This window comes from Microcebus murinus, chromosome 12, assembly GCF_040939455.1.
Source record: "Microcebus murinus isolate Inina chromosome 12, M.murinus_Inina_mat1.0, whole genome shotgun sequence".
In the NCBI taxonomy this organism is placed as follows: Eukaryota; Metazoa; Chordata; class Mammalia; order Primates; family Cheirogaleidae; genus Microcebus; species Microcebus murinus.
This window is the reverse complement of record NC_134115.1, coordinates 30728850-30753558: the sequence shown is the minus strand read 5'-3', so window position 1 is coordinate 30753558 and position 24709 is coordinate 30728850. Positions and strand designations below refer to the sequence as shown.

General features: G+C 42.4%; 1 long non-coding RNA gene across 1 annotated transcript in view; it reads right to left on the bottom strand.

The window, feature by feature from the left end:
* LOC142874363 (uncharacterized) overlaps window positions 1–24451 on the bottom strand; it is a 29834-nt gene extending 5383 nt beyond the window's left edge. The window contains exons 1-2 of the long non-coding RNA XR_012922181.1: window positions 24337–24451; window positions 20576–20695 (exon numbers count right to left, since the gene is read on the bottom strand). This is a non-coding gene — a long non-coding RNA (uncharacterized LOC142874363). The remainder of the gene's footprint in view (window positions 1–20575; window positions 20696–24336) is intronic.
* Between the last annotated feature and the right edge of the window lie 258 nt (window positions 24452–24709).

The window sequence follows — 24709 nt, the reverse complement described above, 5'->3', positions numbered from 1 at the left end:
GGGCATGGTGGCGCATGCCTGTAGTCCCAGCTACTCAGAAGGCTGAGGCAGTAGGATTGCTTGAGCCCAGGAGTTTGAGGTGCTGTGAGCTAGGCTGACGCCACGGCACTCACTCTAGACTGGGCAACAGAGTGAGACTCTGTCTCAAAAAAATAAAAAAATAAAAAATAAGGCTAAGGGAAGAAACATTTTGCTGCTCCACTGAAAGTTTCTACCTCCAGTGGGGAGTGGGGCACAGGCAGTACATTACTTTTTTGATGCTTGTCAGATGCCCATCCTGAATGGGGTAGAGGCAAAGGGAAGGAGAGGTGTAGAATCTGTGTGTTAATGAGCTGCTGCTATAAAGGACTGTATCAGTTGTCTATCACTGCAATAATGCTGTGTAACCAACAGCCACATAGTCTCAGTGGCATACAACAGCAAGGTTAGTACTTATGTGTCTGAGGTCAGTTGGGGGTCAGCTGGCTATTGGCTGTGACAACTGGCACTCTCCACTCCATAGGTCTCCCATCTTTTAGGAGGCTTGTCCATGCAATCCTCACAGCAATGGAAAAGGAACAAGAAGAGTGAGGGAGCCCACTCTCACACGTGCTTTGTAAGCCTCTGTTTTCCTTATATTTGCTAACATCCCATCGGCCCAAAGTAGCAGTTTGTTGAAACTGGCTCCTTCAGCTTGCAAGAGCCTGTTGTTAGCTTTGTAAATCAGCTATTAGATTGCTGGTAGATTAAAATTTTAAAAAGAGGATTTTTTTTTTATTTTTCTTGAGAGCTAGCAGGTACAGCACTGGCCCAAAGCAAGCCGCACGGCTGAGGTCAGAGTGAAAGGGTAACCCAGAACGGCACACCCAGAGGGGATGGGCTCTGCAAAGAGAGTGGATTTGGATTATTGTGAAGAATTGGGGCCCATTTTTGGAATTTATCACAGGAACACAACAATGCCAAAAGAACTGAGTTCTTTTCCAGGCTCTACTAAGTGTGGGATCAGTCAAGTCCCTTTTTATTTTTACTTATTTTTTGTTTTTTATTAGTTAGGTCACTTGAACTTTCATGCTGATTCTTCCTTTTGGCAAACATTGTTCCTCTCATAAAGATTCATGTGGTCTTGCATGTGAAAAGAGCGCTTTAAGTCTTTCCAAGGGCTATGGCTAATAAAAAGCAGGGACCTGTTTCTTAGTGCCTGTGAGCTCCAAGAATTCTAGGGTTGGGATCTCAACCATTGCAGAGATGCAAAAATATCTGGGAAAACTGAGAGGTGGAATCCATCCAAAATCAACGTAAGAGCTGGGAAGAGGCCTCGCAAGTTCAAGCCCTTGGCTGCATCCTTCAGACACCCAGGCTTTTGGGCAGGCGCAAGAGGGCAAATGCAGGGAATAAAACCCAGGTGAATCTTCCCATCATTGTGCCTAAAGCCTGCCTCCATCATTTGTCAAGTAAAAGTCTGCAAGTTATGTTTTTATCTTCTTTTCTAACAATATAGTCCATTCCACATTGAGCAGGAAGATGTTTTAAAACCATCCTACACCTATGCTGCCCCTGGGTTCACTGGGGGAAAGAATGTGGCATATTATCAATAGACATAGTGAGTGTCATGTCCCAAAGCAATGGGAGACTGGCTTCGCCTTGGATCTGCTTCATTCTGCAAAAAAGGCATTTAAAATAAGGTATACTATATCTGCACCCCAGAGAGTCACACTGCACATTAGCATGTAGAAGCCTCTGAGAAGTCTTACCAGGAAGGGAAACTATTTCACCTTGAATAGCAGCCCAGAATTGTTCTACTTATTTGACTAGAGACCCTTGGAATATGCATCACCATGACATGGGAGGCTAGTGATCTGGAGGACATGGTTTAAGACTATCCTGGCTTCAGTGAGATGCTGGCGTTGGGGTCCCAGGTGCCAGAGGACCACTGAAGAGCAAAAGGTACAACAAAGAGAATGTTACTGGGAATGTTACTGGCACTGTCTCAACAGTGCCCAACCAGTCTCCTTGCTGTCAGTCAGAAGAGACTAGCAAAATAATCAGCAAGTCTCAGGAGCTTTAAACAAGAAAGATTAATTTTTCAACCACCCTCGTGTGTTTTATGAGTCAACAGAGGAGCTCTGCTCAACATGGTCACTCAGAGATCCAGGTGTGATGGTTAATTTTGTCAACTTGACTGGACTAAGGGATGCCAAGATAGCTAGTAAAGTATTATTTCTGGTTGTGTCTGCGAGGGTGTCTCTAGAAGAGATTAGCCTTTAATTGGTAGACTAAGTAAAGAAGATCACCCTCACTAATGTGAGTAGGCATCACCTGATTTGTAGAAGGCATGAATAAAGCAAAAAGAAAGAGGAAGTGCTAATCCACTTTCTCTCTGTTTGAACTTGGACATCCATCCTCTGCCCTCAGATTGGTGCTGCTGGTCCTTGGGTCTTCTGATTCAGGCCAGGGTTTAAACCATCAGTCCCCACAGTTCTCAGGCCTCAGTCTTGGACTGAATTACACCACTGGTTTTCCTCATTCCCCAGCTTGCAGATGACAGATCATAGGACTTCTGGGTCCCCATAATTATGTAGGCCAATTCCTATAAGAAATATTTATTTTATATATTTTTTTACATATAATATAAAGAGTATAATTTGACATATATATCCTATTGGCTTTTTCTCTCTGGAGAACCCTAGTCTGCCAGGAAGTCGAGGCAGTCACCATTTCCACACTTGCTCATCACCAAATGGAAAAGAGGGCACGGAGAAGCAGGTGCTGGCCCTTAAAGATACACCAGAACAGCCACATGGCCACACCTAACTTGGGCCGGGAAGTGCAGTCCTACTGTATTAGTTTCCTAAAGCTGCTATAAATGTGGTGGCTTAAAACAACACAGATCTATTCACTTACAGTTGTGGAGAGCAGAAATCCAAAATCAGTATCATTAGACTGAAACCAAGGCATTGACAGGGCCATGCTCCCTTCAGGGACTCTTCAGAATCCATTCCTTGACTCTTCCAGCTTCTGGTGGCCCTTGGCATTCCTTGGCTTGTGCCCACCTCACTTCAATCTTCAAGGCATCATCTTCAGATCTTTCTTTGCTCTGTCTTCATATTGTTTTCTCCTCTGTGTGTGTCAAATCTCTCCCTCTACCTGGCTTATAAGTACACGTATAATTGCATTTAGAGCCCACATGCATAATACAGGGCTAACTCAATATCCTAACTCAGTATCCTCAATTCAATCACATCTGTAACGGCCCCTTGACCCCTTTTTTTCAAAGAAACCAGCATTTGTAGGTCCCAGGGATTAGGACTTGATATCTTTGGGTGCCATTATTCGGCTAAGGAAAGAGAACCGGGATCCTGTATTTATAAACAGCCATAACAATGACCATACTCTATCTTAGTTTCTCTTCCCACCAGACTTCTCAACTAAGTGCACAGGTATCTAAGTACTTTGCCTGTCTACAGCTAAGCATTCATCCCATTTCAGATGGAGCCAAAATGCACAGCCAAAGAGGACCTAAAGGACTCATTTGTACAACCCTCTCCTTCTATAATTGAATAAATTGGGGCTCAGAAAATATCATGTACCCAAGGTCACACATTGGGTCTGAGATGAAAATAGAACAGAAGTCACCAGACTTGTAATGGGGCTACTAAAGACTACATTATACTCTTTGTTAGCTGCCTGGTTAGCCCTTTGGTTGGGAATCTGATTTATTCTCTGTGATGTATATCTTCTGTAGCAACATCCTCCTCAACCCACATCAATCTGTCCCCTAATCATTTTCTTAGAAATTATCATCATCTGATATTTGATGTAACTTTGTTGGTTTGTTTATTGTCTGTTTCTCTCCACTAGAATATAAATTCCATGACAACAAAATTCTTTTTTACTCACTACAGTAGCTACACTGGTGCCTGTCACATAACTGGCATTTGATACTTGTTAAACGAATGAATAAATGAATCTTAAGAACTTATCCATTTCTCTACATCCTCACCAACCCTTGTTACCTTTCAACTTTTTAAAAATAGCCATTCTAATGAGTGTGAGGTGAAATATCATTATCGTTTTAACTTGCATTTCCCTGATGATTTTAGTGATATTGAGCATTTTTCAAACTCCTGACCTTGAGCGATCCTCCCGCCTCAGCCTCCCAGAATGCTAGGATTACAAGAATTTTTTAATATACTTGTTAGCCATTTTCCAATAGTTTACATAAAAATTCTGCCATCATGTTAAGTTGGTGAATGTCTGATAATATCTTCAGGAGTATTACAAACAAAGAGTTATGTTTTCAGCTTATTATGAGTATGGTTGCAATTTTGTAAACCTTCTACTTTTGTTCTGTAATGTTTTATATTTTATCCTATTTTTCTAAACAAATTGCCAGTTTATAACAAAAAATATATACAGACTTAATTATCAATACATCCCATAGCAAACATACATTTGCTATAGGTAGGTAATAATCTAGAATGATTTTATTTAAATAAATGGTATGATTTTTTAACAGCTTAAGATTTGGAGTTTTGTTTTTTTTTCCAGTTCTTTAACCACTGTTTCAGATATTTGTAATCAAATGAAAAGTATCCCATTTAGTGCTAGTATCTGATCTTTGAGTAAAGTAATAATCCTAGCAAACAGGTTGTCATGTAAATGTCTCTGACACCAGACCCCATTTTATGGCTTCAGAGCAGAACCATGCAGGATAATAGCTGTGAGTTATGTTGCTTTTGTCTATAAAACAAAGGTTGTTGATAATCAGCAAAAAAACAATATAGGAGCATATTGAAAGAGGAAATACATTGTTTTTAATAAAGAAGGCCCACTCTTCCCCACTTTTAGAGATGCCCAGAAAAAAACTAGACCTTTACATGAAAACAACTAACTCCCTGTAAGGTAACGGAATAACTACAATGATAGATTAAAATTTCATGGGTTTCAGACTCTAAAGATTGGTGAAATATTAACCAAAGTATATGTATAAGAACTTCTAAACTGATGGGCCTCACATATTTACAACTATGTTTCTTCCATCCTTGACTTGGCTGAATTTGCATACACTCTCCACTTTCACCCGCCTGGATGTTTTCCGGGACCCTCACTTCCCTCTCAACTTTCAAACGTGCCGTTCCTTTCCCTGGGACGCTCTTCTCTTATGCAAGCCCCCTTTCCCTCTAACACCCTAACTCTCAGCCCCTAGACTGTAAAATTAGCATAACCACAGTCCCTACTCATCTAAGGTTATAAGAAAATGGAAATGAGCTAATAATGCACATTAGTGCTTAGTCCAGTGTTTGGCACGTGATGAACACTGAACAAATGTCCCTTGTTATTTTTATCATCGGTATTCTCAACAAGACACTTTTGCTTGGATAAATATACTGGAGTGCCTAATTGGGGGATTTGGTAGGCCAATGAACAGACGTTTGGGGGCATGTAATTCATTTGGGGGATGCAAATTCCTAGAACAAACATTATGTGGGAAGTTGGTCCTATAGCGAACAGTTATTTAGTTGAGTCATTCCAAAGTGGAGCATAAATAACCCAGAAGAGAAAATCATGAAGTGAAAAAAATTTAACTGGGAAATTCCATGTGTACCACAGCTCCAAGAAGAAAGAGCAATCAGTGCAAAGGCCCTGAGGTGCAAGCATGCCTGTGTGTTCAAAGGACAGGAGGGGGGCATGTTGGCTGCAGCATAGTGACAGGGGAAGAGTCGCAGGGGCCAGATCATGAAGGGCCTTGAACGATATTTAAAAACATTGGCTTTCACCCTGGGTAAGATGGGAAGCCTCCTTGGTGTTCTGAGCAGAGATGGAACAAGTGAGCTCAGCCTGTGCCCTCAGAGCAAGTGACTCATCCTGCCATGTCTGTATGTCAACTTCTTTTAACCAGGGATTTAAAATAAGCTGAAACATTTCTTGAATGACTGCCACATGCCTGCAAGATATGGTAGGCCACTGAGAAGGGACCACATGGCCAAAAATTTATCCTCACGGTTCTTAAGACTTCACTACCAATCATGGCAGGATCAAGGAGGATCTCAGTTTTGAAGGGTGATGGGTTGTTTTCCCGTCGGCAACCCTAGGTATGCAATCAGCTACCGGGAAGTGTTATAGCTTTCATCTGAAGTAATAGCTTTCATTTCCATTTTCTGGGCAGCGTAACCACTGGCTTTATTTTAAATACCAAGTTAATGGATTTAATCTTCTGGTGCATGTCAATCAGAAAGAAAACAAATCAATTTAACATATTACCTTCTATTCTCCTCTCCAGGTTGCTTCAATGTAATTATTCATCAAGGGATAAAATATTAAGATGAGGTTAAAATGCACATTTGTCTATGGCTAAAAGCAAGAAGTTCTTCGTTCAACAGTACCAAAGACCAAAATTATTCTTAAACCTTGTCTCCCTTAAGAATTGATTTGACCGAAGATAAAATTGCCAAGTGAGCAAAATCTCTCTTTCACATACTCACCTACAGTTTACATCCTTCTTGACTTTCCATCACCTTTCAATTTCCATACCCCAAAGATTTTAGAATACTACCTGAGGATACACACAATCTTTGAGGATAATATCTGAAATTGCCACTAACATATCTTTGTGAGTTAACTTAATATTATTTTCATGTGTATTGACACCATAAAAAGATTTCTCAGTAAATAGCTTTCTTTTTGAATAATGCCCATGGCTTAAATGGCAAAATCTATATTCTATTAATGGAATAAAATATTCCAAATCTATATTTTCAGTTCCAAAATCTCGTGCAAGCTCCAGACACACATTTCTAGCTAAGAACCATAGCTGGTGGTTGGTAAGGTGGTGAATAACACTGGTTGAAACTCTTATATTCACCTTCGAGCTATTAACTTCTTGGGAACCTCTACTTGAATGCTGCACCAGCATCTCAAAACACAAGACAAACTCTAATTATCATCTTCTACCCCAGGGATGGTCTGTGTTCTTTGTGTTCAGTTTCATTTAATCACATTGCCATGCACCAGCCGGAGTTATCCTTGACTTTCTCTTTAAGCCTCAGTGTTTAAGTTTCCACCCCTCATGTTCATTCTACTTCATTTCCTTTCCTCTAATAGAGATAATAAACCAATTTTGTCATTATAAACTCATAATAATTAACAGTGGCTTCCTGACGTGCTATGTGGAGAAGAACTCAAAGATAACCAAGAAACAGCACTGCAATTGATTAGTTATGTCTGTCATGGTACAGAAAAGACAGAATAGAGTGGTGGAACACATGCCAGATACCTGATGTCTTTAGTCTACACCCTCATCATCTCTTGCCTAGAATATTGTACAACCTTCACTTCTTATAACCAGGCTTCCCCAATTTAATCTAGCTGCCATATTGTAAGAGTTACCTTCTTTCACAACATACCTAAACATATCGCTCCACCCTCGGCTTAGAAATCTTACTTTGCTTTCTAACACCTTCAGGATAGATTCCCACCTTTCCTCCTTAACATATAAGATCCTCTAGAACTTGATTCCCAACACTCATTCCCACCCACACTAGGGTCCAGGCACTCAAATATTCTTACTTTCCCTGATCAGCATTTGGGGATACTGGGCTTTCATGCACATCCTTCACTCAGTAAACTTTCACGCAGAGAATAAACATCCTGATTCTTTTTCACTTAGAAAATAATTATTCATTTCTTAAAATCCAATTCAAAATGTCCCCTCCAACAACCCCCCCCCTTTTTTTTTTTACCAAATTCTATGCATGCATACATGCATAGAGTGCTGGCCCCACTTTGCCCCAGAATTTGCTTGTTTATCTCTCTCCATCACAATACTATAAATCCTTTAGCAGAAGTCATCTGGTCTTATATTTCTTTATATCACAGGTTCCTGGCACAGAATCTGGCACATAATAGTACTCAGTAAGTTTGTTGGATAAATAAAGAACTCAAAGGAAAGTTTTCTAATTTTGCCCATTGAAACACTGTAACATCTACGACCAAAGAGTTATTTTTGGTCGGGTAGGCTTTTTGTCAATCCTTCAGTTCACATAATCATATATAGTGGCCTAAGGTGTGGCTCTCCTAGCAAACCCGCCAATTACTATAATAAGCACATTGTTTTCTGACACAATTAGGCTAGTGAAATTGTTTTCCTGGAAGCTTTTCACCCTGCCCAACAAAGAGAAAGACTAGCTGGAAGAGCTGATTATGCATACCCTAAGGACTCTTGGCAAAGCCCAAACACAAGCAGTATTATGATGGCACTGTTTTCCAGATCCTACTACTAATCTCTCAACTTCTCATTGCAGGTGACAAAGGCCTATCTTCTCAAAAAATAAAATAAAATAAAAAGTACAGTTGAATTTGAACTATTCATTTTCTAGTTCCCACCTTCCCTGACTTCCTACAACTGAATGCAACAAGAAGAACATAAAGTAAACTACAGAATACTATAAATAATTTGAGCTTCAAGGATTCAGATGTTTAAACTCAGAGAATCCACTGAGGTGTATGACATTACAAGCCCTGGCAGGCCGACAGGCTTGGGGCTGTGTTTCTGAAACTTGGGAATTGTTCCACGAAACAACAACAAAGCAAGCTGTTAATAAAGAAAAAAACAGAAATTCAGAAGGCATGAAAAGCTATGGAGAGCAACCAGAAATAAAATAAGGTGCAAGTTGTCCATAGGAGGTGGCCTCACCCTGAATTCTAAACTGACCAACTGTTATATCAGCTATGGTCTCAAAATAAGTCACATCAACAATAAATTCACTGTACTTTCCAATTAGGACATAAAGATACCTCTAAAACGGACTAGTGGCTGTTGTTAGAAAGGAGCTAAGAAGAAGGGGCTGCACAAGCCAAGGTTGGCATCAACAGGACACGGGGAAGTGGCTGTTGCCTGGCACAACTGCCCAGGAGCAAGTGTAGACCCACATGAGCCCACCTGCCTGCAGGGTTTAACCTAGACAATTCCTCAGCTAGGAATAGAGTCATTTTTCTCATTTTAAAAATAAAATAGACCCTAAAGAAGAGTGAAATAAAGTAGTGATTCTCAACTATGGTGTTTACCAGAACCACCTAGAGAGTTAATAAAGATCCTAGAGGCCCCAGCTCATTGAAGAAGGACGGGCCCTGAGCCCCTGTGTGTTTATCAGGTTCTCCAGGTGATTCTGATACATACAGATGTGTAAGGACCACTACTATAGAGCACCGGTTCTCAAACTTGGCTACCCACTGGAATTAATTCTTAAAGCTGTAGAACTTTAAGAATTATTACTGCCTGGGTCCACCCCAGAGATTCTGATTTAATCAACCTGCGTGTAGCTTGGGCATCCGGATTTTTTTTAAGGCCCCAGAGGAAGCCAAGATTGAGAACCGCTGATTGAGAAGAAGGGTTGCTGTCACCAAGGGAGAATAACTGATCCCAATATATTCAAAACCCCATTCGATCATAATCTGAAATCCTCATTCTTACCTGTCACATTTAAGGACAGGATCCAGAAGCCTGTAGATGATGTTCATAGTTGTTACTGAATTCAATGGAATATAATACATCACAGAATAACATAAAGGAATGACATGATTGGGAAAACCGTTAATCACCAAGGGCAGTTGGTACTACCATTGTTTTCTTAGTCATCATCAACAATGTTATCACTAGTCCCTGGAGCTCTGCCCTAACCCTATCCACGGGATCTATTTTATTCATTATTGGAAGAGAGCAGAAAAGGACCATTTCTGCAGCCGTTCTTCCCTGCTCTCAGACACCTCAGGCCGAGGACAACTTTCACCGCAAGAGTCTTTTCTCCAACTTACCAGGTGCCGCACGCCTCCCCACAGAGCACAAAGTTTCACAGAATGGCAGAGCTGTCTCCTGCTTCCCCGTCATTCATTTTACTCTTGCTTAATTCTCCATTGCAATTTCCTAAAAATGACCACTTTGAATACGAATGTAGAGAAGTAGAAGGCGTTTGGGCCTTGTATTCTAAAGCAATTGGATGCCTCATCAACTGTGCAACTTCAGGCAAGTTTCTTAGCCTCTGATTCTTATTTTCCTCATTTGTAAAATTGGGCCGAGACTACTAACCACCCAGGCGAGCAGTGATGATAGAGTGAGATCTTGCGGTTATAGCGCTGTGGCAGGGTCTGACACACAGTAGGTGTTCAAGCGTTTGGCACCTGCGAAACGCTTCAAGTGTTTGGCACCTGTATACCTACACTATATGAGTGTAGCTGTTACGGTTATTGCTGTTGACATTGCCATTATTCTACATGGTACAAAAAGGAACACTACCATGGATAAATCTTACCTGCCTATAAAGGAACAAAGTTAAAAATTCTTTGCCTCCTCCCTCTTAGGATATCTCAGATTATCCGGAGAACAAAGATTCAGGTCAGTGATCTACATGAGGGCCAAAAAATGCTGAAATTAGCAACTATTGATTTTGTCAACTATGGGCCAAAGTACCATACAATGCTTTTCCCACGTAGATTCTCAGAGCCAGAAAGGTTTGTGGAAATCATTGACGCCTAATACATGTTCACACCAAAGAAATAGAGTCCCAGAGTTTAAATGGTGCTTTAGGGCACATTAGGTACTAACTAGTCAGAATGATCACCCGTGCCTGGAAGAAGCCACAGTAATGCTTTATATTTATACATCTCTAACCAATCTACAAAGCACCCGATGCTAACATTTCTTCACCACCTCAGTCTCCAAAGCAGGGTTTCTCAACCTGGGCACTATTGACATGTGGTGACAGATAGTCCTTTGCTGTGTGTAGGGTGGTCCTGTGCATTGCAGGCAGGTTAGCAGTATCCAAGGCCTCTACCTACTAGTTGCCAGCAGCAACCCCTACACAGTCGTGACAACCAAAAATGTCTCCAGACATTATCCAGTATCCCGAGGGACAAAATTGACTCCTGGTTGAGAACCACTGCTCTCAGTGATAGCACAACTGGCACAGAACTAAGTTCAGAGAGGGCAAGCAACTTACCTAAGGACACAAAAGAGCTAAGAAGGAGAGAAGTGGGGCAAAAACAAATATGCAAACCAGAAAATATATTTTATATTAATATATATGGCCTCACTATTAGTCTGTTGATTTTTGTCTTATTCCCTACTGCTGAGTGAAGCTGAGTTTCACTTCATTTGTATCCCCCCTCTTGGAAGAGAACAAATAAGTGTAAACAAGACCTTGAAAAGCCTGTTGAGGCCGAATGTTTCAAACAGGCTGTGTATGGAATATCAATATTTTCCATCGCAAGATACAGAAAGTGTGAGTTTACTGTAATTATTTTTAGATGAGGCTATTTGAAGGTAAATAACCCACAAGATGTTTTGTATACATAGTTGAGTTATTTCTACCACAATGTCAGGGAGAAACAATTCAATTTTAGCACTGGAGATATAAAAGTTCTTTCTAATACAAATGGCCTATCATTTCCCTGAGAAGTGGTTACAAATGTCTGGCTCAACTATCCAAATGAGTAGGAAACTAACATCCAGTCGATTAAGGAACTACTAGTAATAATATGAATAACAGTGTCAAGGCTGAGAGAAAGTAGCAGTAAGAGCTTTGACTTTTTCAAGGTGAGTGATGTTATCTTGGGGAAAAGCAAATACAGCCTGCCTGCTGGAGACGGAAGAGGTGTCCATTTACTTGCAGAGTGGCTTTGGCTGTGACCCCTACAGCGGGCAGATATTTTTCCTCTGGGTTCCCTCCAGGAGGAGACATTTCCATACGGGTCATGGCCTTGTGTTATTGAGAAAACTTTCCTATCTTGTTTCTCTCATTTCTCGTCTGTGCCTTCCTATAGAATCTCTGAAAAAGCACAAAAGACACCCAATCAGCAAGGCAATGAATCTACAGACACCTGAGTCTTTTCCAGCTGACAAAAGACAAAAAAATAAAATAAAATAAAATTTAAAATAGAAAAGAACAAGCAACCTTTGCCATAGGCAGGTCCGAAGAGGAGGGTAGGTGAAATATCCCATATCTCGAGCAAAGACCTACTTGCACGCAAAGCCTGGGAAGGGAGGGAATGATTTTGTGATTCAACCAAACTGAAAAAGTCAGGTCTAATCCTTTGGTACAGCCATGACTGAGATATTGATCAGCCATGTAGCCTTCTGTAATGTGCTGCATTTCTCTGAACCTCGGTTTTTCCATCTGTACACTGGGGATAATATAGCTCCTAAGGATTATGAGATCATGTATGTAAATTGCCGAGTACACTGCCTGACGCAGGGAAATCCATCCTTCCTTCCTTCCTTCCTTCCTTCCTTCCTTCCTTCCTTCCTTCCTTCCTTCCTTCCTTCCTTCCTTCCTTCCTTCCTTCCTTCCCTCCCTCCCTCCCTAGATCCATACTGGAAAAGGACAGCCAAGAGAGATGTGGATGTTGGGGATTTTATATTTGTTTGCTTTTAAATCTACAAACTTTTCCTTTATTCTCTTCTAAGAACACAATGAACGTAGGCCTCAAATTAGCCCTGGTGAGGCCAGTGAAATGCTTCAGTTGCTGCTACATTCGTTTCTCCAGAAAGGGGTTCTTCCTGCTCCAGTGAGGGTAGGCAGCGCACAGCCCAGTGTCCAGACTGGGCTCATCGATGTGGGGGAAACAGGTGCAGCAAAGAAAGCATGTCAGGCACAGGGGTGGTCAAGGGTGAGGCAGAAACAGCAGAGGTCCAAACCGGGGGGAGGTGGGAATAGCACAGGGCGGCCTTCACCTTTAGCTAAAAGAGGAAGAACAATGTCCTTAACTGACTTTACATGTTCTAAAAAGTGGCTCCTTTGCCTGATATTTATCTTTTTAGAACTAAAAGCAACTGTAGACTTCATCAAGTGAGTGGCTTCATAATTTTGAACAAGAAAACTGATATCAAGAGATTTATGATTTGCCCAAAGTCACACGGTTAGAATTTTTTAAAAAACACTTGGACTGAAAAACAGAGCTCCTTTGCTAAACTATTAATACAATTTCTATACTCAGCCGTGCTCTTCACAGGGGCCTGAAAAATAGAAATCATGTCTGTGTCTAAGAGTAAAGAGACAGCCGGCCAAGTACTTGGAGATGTTGTGTTATCCTTTTGCATTTCATCATTTCACTCTGTAGAATAAGAATTATACCTGTAAAGGTGAGAATCATAAAGGACATTGCACAGTTACCACTCCATTCTAGCCATACAAGTCTGTAGGGACCCAAAAGGGCACAGAATTAATCCCACATCGCCCAAATCAATAGGCGATCACGAAGGGGCTACGCATAAAGGCATGGGCAGGGCTAACACATAAGGGGTGGGAAAACACCCAGAGACCAGTAGCCATTTGCACCCCGTGGGCTAAACAGGCCAGGGGAGGAGAGAGTGCAACTGGACCCCCTTGAGAGCCTTGTCGTGCAGGGCTAAAACCACTGTTTCCTCTCCAGCTACTCCTGGTGCCTCCCATTGAGCACACCCACTTGGAAGCCAAAAGGCGTGAGATCCCAGGTAATGCAGTTCATGGGGTCACCCTCCCAGAAAAGATAACAGATGGCCCTGGGGCAGTCACCAGTGGAATTAACTAGAAAATACCTTCCCCAAGGTAGTCGAACCCAGAGACACCTGGATATGGGGCTTGGGAGGGACCCTTCTCTGATGGATTCTCAGACACAGCAGGGCCCGCTGGGGCAGAGCAAGAGCCAAACTAAGGCAGACCTCAGGTAGGATATTAGAGGTTGAGAAGGACAACAGGGAAAGGTCAGGAAAGGGACTGTCACTGAAACAGAAATTAGCAAGAAGCCACATGCAGAGAGACAGCCCTTCCCAGAAGTAATCCACCCCCAGTGTGGTGGAGGGAAGAATTACCGAAGAGATTAAGGTGCCTTGTAGATGTGGCCAGGAAGCAGCCTGCTGGGAACGATGTCATGTGAAATAAGCCTCCCCCTCAGAAATTGGAATGAGTTATGAACAAGTGTAGGAAGGAGGAGGGTGGAGCACAGGTGCAAACCAGGTGGCAGGAGCCCAAGGAGGGAAGAGCAGGCCACACGGGGTACAAGGGCCCAGCTTCATTCAGAAGCAGGAGTGTTCCTGTGATTCCTGGGAAAGGCAGGTGGGAATGCAGCCGCTAACAGTTGGGCACCCCATGAGTTGCAGACAAAGACAGGGGTTCAAATATTGTCATCTTATTAAGTTTCATCTTCACAACACTGAGGTAGCTATTTATCCTCATTTTATAGACACAAAAGCAGAAATAGGAGAGTTTAGTGGTTAGGAGCCTGGGCGCTGAAGACACATTTCCTGAGAAAGCTTAAAGTCATAGGAAAAAAGTGCCAAGTTCAGTACCCAGCTTGGAACTGGTGCTCAACCAGTTTCTGTTGGGAGTGAATCCGTCCTATCTATCCACGTGCACACTCAGGCCCTCTGCACACAGCTGCCTGATGTGGATGAGGTCACAGAAGCTCCATCCTCCAGAAAAAATGGCAAAAGTGGGGTGTTTCCTCCAACCCTTTCTGCACCTGTTCTGCCTCCTGGCTTTCCACCGGAGGATGTGAGTGGCCCCCTGCTGCCCTCTGTGGTGCCAGGAGGACCCACACTCACGGAGCTGAGCGAGCCCCAGCCCCCAGCAGTGTTCCGCCCTTTACCCTCATCTAGATCACGAGTCTCAAGTCTGACTTTTTATCAAAAACCAAATTATCATGCAAGAATCAAATGCCTTAATTTGCAAATTGTGCAGTGAGTCTCTGATAAACTCCTATAGTAGCTATAGCATGTGCTATGGACTCAATGTCTGTGTCTCCCCAAAATTCATATGCTGAAACCTAAATCTTCAATGAGATGGTATTTGGAGGGGTGGCCCTGGGGAGGTGAGTAGGTCATGAGGGTGGAGCCCTCATGAATGGGATTAGTGCCCTTATAGGAAGAAACAAAGACAGCTGATCTCTTTCTCTCTCCACCATGTGAGGACACAAGAAGACAACAGTGGTCTGCAAACCAGGAAGGGAGCCCTCCCCAGATGCCAATCTAGGTTGGCACCTTGATCTTGGACTTCCCAGCCTCCAGAACTATGAGAAATAAATTGTTATTGTTTAAGCGACCCATGGTATTCAGTTATAGCAGCCAGAACAGACTAAGACGGCATTCAACTGCAGACAGAAGAGAAGGGTGCAGGGAGGGAAACCATTAGCCCTAAGGGATGCACCATGAACGGTGATGGTTCAGTTTATAGCAGCTTTCCTTGGGCCCCCTCACAACTCATTCCATAGGTAGCTCCCTGGCATATAAGGCCACTGCTAAATTTGAGCCAGTTTTCCTACAGAGTAATTCTGGTCTTTCAGTAGTAATAATCCAGAACATGGTTTATCACAGCATCAAAGACCTGAATTATAACCCAAGTCCACTTACTAACTGCATGACAACTTGGGGAAGTTACTAAACCTCCCAGCCTCACTTCTGCTGCATGCTGAACAGAAACGATACCTCCCTTGCCTGCAGGGGTGCTGGAGGTCTGGATGAGATGTTGCAGGCAGTGCATCTGCTCAAAGTGTCAGCTGCATGGTCACTTGTGCTGACCCCTTTCTGTCTTCTTCTACCAACACATGTAGCAGCCAGTGGGAACCAACTTCCTAAGACTGCCAGCTTCCTACCTGTGGGTACATTACCCACAAATACCTTGACAAGATCCATGCAATATCAGTGGTGGACCACCTGGAGGTCAGAGAAGTGGAGGGGAAACCAAGGTTGCAGGTGGGAAATGGCCAAGAAATCATTCCATCCCACATGCCTCTTTCTTCTCCAAGTTCTCTATCCTTCAGTGCTTATTCACACCCTTATCCAGCCTCCTTTTAACGCTATTTACACCCAAAAGTCTTATCTCCTCAACTAGGATGTGCTCTTGCAGAAGGCGGGTCCTTCTGAGCCTCTGCTAATGCCTGGCTTAGTGCTGCGGTCATGAAGAAGGACTGTTCAATGTGGGACGTGTCCAACTAACCTTGATAGTTTCACATTTACATCACATGCATAGTGTTGGCCAATGCTACTTTTTAAAAAGAATTATCGTTTGTTGTTTCTCGTGCTTAGAAGATTTGGATTTGTCCTAGAATATTTTCTGGAGGGGAATCAAATAAATTATAGCTCAAGAACTTTTCCAGCCCTTGAAATTAATGATTCTTTGTCATTCATATAGCCCCTGAGCCCCAAGAAATTTAAAGTGATTAAAGTTATGAAAATAATTTGTGGGAAGAATGAAGTATAGTTGATAGCTAATGATGTTATCCAGGAAACATTACCCTATTTGCAGCGAGGAATGCCTCTGCTGCTCAGATGGCCACAAGGAAATGATTCGTCCTGCCAAGTCTCAGAAAATCGGGATTCTATAATCATAGCTCAGAGGTTGCGGGCAATGGGGAAAAAAACTTAGCCTGGCAGAAAAAGGATGCAGCTTGGGACAGGAGAGTGGCTGGAGAAAGACAGCTGCAGGCCTCGTTCTCAAAGGCCACCAAGGTTAACAAGGAAGGCAAACTGACAGCATTTTGCCAGACACGCTGCAGAGCATCAAAGCCTTCTTTGTAAATCATCTGCTAAAGACTCCCCTTGGAGTTGGTTCAAAAGCAGAAACTCAGGAATAATGGCCCTAAAACCAACAACAGAGGGCAATATCGTTGACTCTTTGGGACAAGAAGCACACAGAGCAGCCAAAAGAGCATCAACAGAAACTGGGACAAGAAAAATGCAGGCAAAGCTAGATGTCGCACTCTGTTTTGTGCTGTTTAACAAAATACCTGAGACTAGGTCATTTATACAGAAGTTTATTTTCTCACGATTTTGGAGGCTGGGACATCCAAGATCAAGGCACCAGCAGGTGCAGTGTTGGGTGAGGGCTGATGTCTGCTCCCAAGGTGGCACCTTATTGCTGAATCCTCCGGAGGGAGGAACGCTGTGTCTTCATGTGGCAGGGGGACAAGCTGGCCAAACTGCCACCATCAAGCCCTTTCATAAGGGCACCTAATCCCGTTCTTCAGGGAGGCGCCGTCATGGGCTAATCGCCTCTTAAAGCTCTGTTCCTTGAGACTGTCACCTGAGCAACCCCTGAATTTTGAAGGGGACACATTCAAACCATAGCACGAGGGAAGTATCCCTTGCTTTGCCCACCTCACTGGCTCCCATTAGTGAAGAGGTGCTATAATTTAATATTAGAGTCCACTGTACAGTTAGTATTCCTTTAAACACACATTATGTATTACACTCAAATCAGAGTGGAGATTTGGATATCCTTCATGAAATTTTTTATAATAATAACTGTAGCCTTTCAAAAATACAAGTGTTTCGTATGAGCCCGATACTGCGCTAAGTGCTTCACAACATTGTCCTGTCTAATTTTCAGCACAGCCACAGGAGGTAGGCGCCATCATTATTCCTGTTTTATGGATAAGGAAAGTGGGACTTGAAGAGCTCAGAGGTTTTCTAGATCACACAGTTAAAAGGGGGCAGAACTAGAGTTTGAACCCAGACGTACTTGATCAGAGACGGTAAAACTAACTATAAGAGCAGAGGCTTTCCGCTTCAGCGAGCATGGTCTGGAGATCTTGGTGAAATTGCCAGCTCTCAGGCCACACACCCAGAGTTTCAGTCTCAGTGGGACTGTGACGGGGCCCTGGACCTCAGGACGCTTCCAAGATGCATGATGATTCTGACACGTGTGGTCTGGAGGAACACATAGCTCAACACTCCACTCTACCATGATGCTTCTTTCCATGATCTTCAAAAAGACCCATGTTAAAGAGAGACAGCTCCAAGTGTTACATATGGACACCTGGAGCTGTGGCCTCAACCTGTGACAGTCAAGGTCCATTAAGTCCACAAACGGCCAGAGCAGGACAGTGGCTGCTGCTCCTTGGGGAGTTTCCTCTCACGTGACTTGTTCCTGCCTGGGTTGCTCCACACGACAGTAACATATTCCTCTTTATTTCAAAGGGGGAAAGCAGCAGAAGAGCAATGCAGAGGAAGCTACTAAAATCAGGAGAAGGATCCAGAAAATGTAGAGTTCTGTTGCAGCCTGTTTGTTCCTGTCCACTGAGATGAATCCAAGCACTGAAAGTTTCAACTTTAAGACCACGAGTTTCTACACTCTCTTTTATTTCTACACTTAGTGAGATTAGCTGAAAGTCTAAGAATGAGTAGAATTTAAGAAAATTTTGAAATGTTTTAGATTTGATGAATATGGCCAGTTCAAGAAATAATTTATGTGTCATGTGAGGGCTATTTTATATTGCTAGGAATTGATTTTTTTTTTTTAGTTAGTTAGTTTGGTTTGGTTGTTTCATTTTAGCTGGGGTTGGGGGCCTGTTGAAAGATTTTCTGCTTTTGTAATAAAGTTGTATTTCTTAGGAGGTTTGTCATCCCAATGTTACCTCTGGTTTTGTACTTTTAAGAAATGGAGAATATGCTACTGTCCTTGCTAATGTATTTTATCAATTGTAAAAATTCTAATTGATAAAACATTAATATGACTACTGAAACAATGCATTCTTCTAACTTCCATTGCAATGAACATAGTACCCTTTCAAAATGCTAAAGTACTGTCTTCATATTGCTAGCTTAATAGCTCCTCCAATTACTACAAACAGTTTAAAATGGGTTTATTAATGTTGTTAGAAAGGCAACACCTTTTGATTCGTAATTTTTAAAAGTTATTATTTTTTCATGCTGCAGAAGAAAGGAAAATGTAAGAGGCCACAGTTATAAGCCTCACTCTACTGACATTCTCTGGTAGTGTAGCAATGTAGTCATCTCTGCATTGCTAAAATAAATGTTTTTAAAACTCTCTTCTATGCTGCTCTACAAAAAGTGATGCTTAATGGCAGAAGATGGCATTTTTTAAAAGCCTCTTTTTTTCTATTCATTTTGTAGTATCAGAGCCAGCATTTTTACCATCACAGGCTACAATTTTCACTTTATTCACTTTAATAACCTCTGTCACCTCCCTGAATTCAACATCATTCAATACAAAAGTTCAGACATGATCACAGACTCTGTATGTATTTAGGAAGCCTCTAAAACTGATTCTGTTCCCATGCAGAATTTATACTTTCCCAAACTAAAGCAGAGCTTGAAGGCCAAGTTGGGGTAATTTGTTAAGTCTGTATGAACTCATCTGGGCCATCCTGAAGACTTTCCTAAAGTGTACTTCTGTCTATCTGTCTAACTGAATGCCACAGCTTAAGAGGAAGATGTTGCTGATGTCCCGCAGGGAAGACCTTGGAACACAAGTGGCACAGCCAGGACTCAACAGTAGGTGCCCACTTTCCCCAACAGTTTCTTCAGCAGCCCTGGAAACCGAGAGCTGAGCTGACAACCCGGAAGTACTCAAGGAACCTGGAGGTGACGCTACTCTTGGAGGCAAGGAGATTCCACCTATCATCTTTAAAACAAGTCTCTGTAGACTGTATTTCACAGTCTCCAAGCATCAGAATGTACGAAGTCTGTGCAGTCCTCTCGGCAAACAAAGCGGAGAACACACGCAGATTCTGCAGTGGCTGGAGAGACCACTTCATACCTTTAAAACACACATACGCACAAACACATACACCTCTTCAGATTTTTAGATGTGTTTAAAATAATATGGATTACGGAAACTCCCCAACCTCTTTATAAATAGCAGTGTTTGTCAAACACTGAGTTATAAAAGTTGGGCCAAGCAACAGACAGGAAGTCTAATATTTCTATATAAATTTCTAGATAACTGATGCAGGAAGAAACTTGGAGTTTAAAAACTGATGCATGGGGTGAAAAAAAAAGTAGCAGCCGGGTGTGGTGGCACATGTCTGTAATTCTAGCACTTTGAGTGGCCAATACAGGAGGGTTGCTTAAGGCCAGCTATCTCTACAAAAAATAAAAAAACTTAGCTGGGCATGGTAGCATGCACCTGTAGTTCCAGCTACTTGGGAGGCTGAGGCAGGAGGGTAGCTTGCCCTCAGGAGTTTGAGGTTGCAGTGACCTATGATTATACCACTGCATTCTAGCCCAGGTGACAGAGCAAGACCCTATCTCCAAAAAAAAAAAAAAAAAAAAAAAGATATTATGAACTTATTCAAATTGCAGGAACATCACCATGCTGCTTGAAGTGACTCAAGATTTTAAAGCTAAAAAGGGCTTAGAAGAGCATCTAAGAAAACCTTTGTATTTCACAGATGAAGAAACTCGCTTATTGGCTCAAATTCTTATTGCTTCTTTTTCCGCTTTACCATTAAGCAAGATTTAAATCAAAGAAGAGCAAAGAACTGTCAGGGATTTTCCTCTGATAAGTTAGGGCCTTGCCAGCAAGAGTGAGAAAGAAATCTCATTTCAACACAGAAGACAACTGGAGGCCGGCAGATTTCGAAAACAGAAACTGCGATGCTGAAGCGCAGGGCAAAACTGGGATTGCAGCTGGGCTGTTTTAAAATGATTATAAATGCATCCGCTGGGAACTGGTAGTTTGGTGAGAAACAAAGTCATCCTTAGAACTCATGGCATGTTGGGCCAGAGTGAAACCCTAGAGCTCATCTAGTTTAACCCCCTGTTTGCACAGATGAGGAAACCGAGGGTCAGGGGGTGAAAGGGACTGACTCACCCACATTCACACACCTGGTTAGGAGCTGAGTCAGGTCCAGCGTCCAGGCCTCTTAATGCTCTGCCCAGTGGTCTTTCCGCCAAATCAATCCTCTTTGCAGAGCCCACCTTAAGGTGCTGATTCTATTAATAAGACTGGAGGGAAAAAGTCAGATATTAAAGATGCAAACAAAGCAAGAAGGAGAAAAACTCTTTATATATATATATAAAGACAAGATTCAAAGAGCACTTCCCAGAGATCTTTAAATGAACGGACACTGGGCCTGGGAGTCACTAGTTAATAATAGGTGTGGACTTTTGCGATAGGGAAGGGAAGGCAACACAGGGCTGGGGAGAGAGAAGAAAGGATCTCGGCTTCCTACTCTTCAGTAGGAGTAATGGCCACGCTTCAGACGGAGGCACTGTGTTCGGTATGAATATGCAATGGTAAGACTGTAAGTGCAAGAAGTACCTCCTTTTTACTTATTTGAAGTTAAAGATAAATCCAAATGCAAGGCCCCAATTTCTGCCATTACCAGGGCTTCCACCCATGGCTGGACAAAAGTCTCCAGCGATTTTCAACATTAAAAACCATTTTAGCAGTGACTCTCTCTCCATCTGTCCACACGCGTTACTATTGTGGTGCCTGTGTCCCAGCCCACTGGGGTCTCTAGAAAAGGAGGGACTCTGAAACTTTGGCGTCCTTGGAGCCTGGGAAGGTTGCTCAGATGCCGGGCGTCAAGGACTTTGGCACACCATCCACCATCTGGAGGGACAGCCCTCTCCAAATCTTGTCTTTATTTAAACTGCTGCTATTTTGCTCATTATGGATTTTTTGCATTAATGTCCATTTTTAAAAAATAATACATTAAAATATTTCTTAGCTTGATTAATGAGTTTTTTGGAGTCCCTTCGAGTTTTGTGCTCGAGCCAAGTGCCTCACTTGCCACACCCTAGTCCTGGCCCTCCTTTAGGGCATGTGAGAGAGCTGTCACAGGTCACCACCTCCCATGGGACCCACAGACTATGAGCCAGGCTGGGGGAATATCTGTCTCCATCACCACTTTGCATCTCCCCAACCTCCTCTACCTGCCTGTCCTCCTCTCCCCACAGCCTGACTCTCCAGGGGTTTAAGTTCTCTGAGAGCAGGAGCCAGGAACTGGGGGAGCCCTGGGGGTACCTGCTTCAAGGACCTCATCTTTAGGCCCCTCCACAACCTTCCCCCAGGCAAGGAAGTCACCATCCAGTCTTAGAATGGATTTGGGGAAGAAGAGACTGGGAGGAAAATTGTAAAGAGACACAAAGACAAAATTCATATCTCATAATGAAGAGTCACCGAAAATAGAAACAAGGCAGGAAACTTGCAAAACTACGTGTTAACAGAAAGATGTCATTGCTGGAGGAAACCGACTTTGGGTAAATGATCTTTCCCAGTGGTGAGGACAACACTTTCTTCTTTTAAATCAGGGAAACACAAAAGTGATAGGGAATGAAGAGAGAGGGTTGAAGAAAGCAAGATGATTACAATCCTACCAGCATTATTTCCAAGCTTTGGGGCCAAAGCAAAAATAAACAGTACAGATTCTCTATGAAGATGTAGGAAATGCAATAAGAGGAGATACCATCTGGGAGGAAAGAATTGTTGAGTGAGTAGCCAAAAAGTCAGTGATCGGGTTAATGAGGAGACACAAGGGAGAAGGTTGAGGACATGTGAGAAAAATTAAGTGAGAACAATGACCCGGGTTTTCAAACTGGAGAGACTTAGGGGAGAAACAAAGTAAGTCCATCCAAGGAGGCATGAGATTGCTATAAAATTCAGTCTGATGGATTCTGGTCTCAATGCAAGCAGACCACAGAAGAGCTTAGCCTGCGTGGAAGCTTCTAAGGGGAACCGGGGCCACACACTGGCTGCGATGCTGGCTGTGAAGTGACAGCATAGGTCTGAATCTCCTGTTTAAGCAGGTTAAAGAGACATGCTAAGGAGGAGAAGGGTTGGAGAGAGATGTGCTTATGTGAGGATTCTCAAGAAGAGGAAAAATATAGGCATGCTTAAAACTAGAATTAAGCAAGTCCTAAAAAGGTGCAGAGCAAGAGAGGAAAAGACAGAGGCAGGAAGGGAGAGAAAATGAAAAGTGAAGAGAGAGAAGACACATTAAGAAATAGAAAACTCAACTTGTGGTTTTGGCCAACACGACTTTGAAAACTTGGTAGGAAGGCAGAATGTAGTGGCTGGGAACTTACACGAGCTACCCTACACCCAAACATGGTCGTCTCCGGAATCTAGAATCCCACGGCCTGCGCCTCTCTCTTCTGTTCCATCAGCCAGAGTGACTCTCTGGGCGCTGGATGGGAGCAGACACATGCTCTAGCAGCCCAAGCCTTGCTGCTACCTGGCTTCCTTTATCAGCAAAAGCATGTTCTCACTTGACTTTTGGAATGGCCTATAGCATTCTTTGTCACACAAGCAATTTCAACAGCTCTTGCAAGCAAGGTAAAACAGTTTTTGTTAGGTCTCATATGATCCTAAACGTGAAAATCATAAGATAGTTCAACAGTTCCTTTTTACTTTTTGAGTCAGTAACAGTCATCAATGGCAACGCAGTAAAATAATACCGAAATGATTTCATAGTCTGCTTTCCATTGTACTTTTGTATAGAATCTATGTGAAAGAAAAAGTCAGACTACGAAATCAAAGTTATAAATTGTACTTCATAGTCCTTAATTTCATCACATCTAACAATAGAGCAAAGACACAAGTTTTTATAAAACATTGGATTTATTTCCAAAAATCCATCTGTCTACTAAATCTACTGACAAAGTATCACTTCCACATGATTCTTACTGATTGTGTGGTTTGGTTTTTGGCCCTTATTCCTACACGCTGCATGATAGTTTGGTAATCTTTTGGCTAATCAGTTGGGAGAGGAAAATGATAGATACAGCTTTTTAATCACATAATTGCCCAGGCTAACTGATTGAATTTCTCGGTTTATTCTGACATGAACATCTTCAGTAACCTAAGTCAGAAAGTTACGAATGGATGAGGAATACTGCAGACACATTCCCTATATTGCAGTCATTTCAATATTACCTTCTGGTGGGAACTCATTAGAGATTGAAATACTCGATATAAATGCTGCAGGCAATTTACTTAATGAGGAAATATGAACATAATCCTCAAAAGGTAATTTTGCTGAATGAACAATTCCTTTAAGAGAATTAAGTAACAGTTAAATCCTGCCACATCGTTTGCTTTCCAAATATGGCAACAGATAAATTATAATAAACTTCACAGGTTATTATCAAGAGATGGAAAAAACAAAAAGAGTATGAGTTATAGGCACCGAGTCTCTAAATCTGTCAGCAGATATTCAGACCTTCAGTTTGCTCCGCTCGATACGGAGAATGCAATATGCCTGCTCAATCTCTGTGGAAACACTATTGGATTAGGAGTCCAAGACCCCGGATTCTAATTCCAACTCAATTTGCCTCTCTGACTCTGCTTCCTCCTGAACAAAATGACAGGTTTGGACTAATCAGGCTCAGGGGAGTCCAGTGGGGTGGGAACCTGGGAAACCACTGGTTTTCTGAAATCGATTGCTGCTGTGGGGAGTGTGTGTCCCATTTTTCAGGTCTGTGGATTTTTCAAAAGAAGCCAAAATCTAGATTTTAATATGATACACATCCTAATTTTTATCTGTTGGGAACAAGTTAAACTATTTCAAAAAGAGGGAATATTAAACTGAGTAGGGAACTTCCTCTTCTGACCAAGATGAAGTAACAAGAATCAGACTTACCTTCCCACCTGAAAATTTAAAGAACACACACTGGCTGGGCACTCTGGGAGGCTGAGGCAGGTGGATCGTTTGAGCTCAGGAGTTCTAGACCAGCCTGAGCAAGAGCGAGACCCCGTCTCTACTAAAAAAAAAAAATAGAAAGAAATTGGCTAGACAATTAAAAATATATATAAAAAATTAGCCTGGCATGGTGGTGCATGCCTGTAGTACCAGCTACTCAGGAGGCTGAGGCAGGAGGATCCCTTGAGCCCAGGAGTTTGAGGTTGCTGTGAGCGAGGCTGATGCCACAGTACTCTAGCCCAGGCAACAGAGTGAGACTCTGTCTCAAAAAAATAAAATAAAATAAAATAAATAAAAAACACACAAACAAACT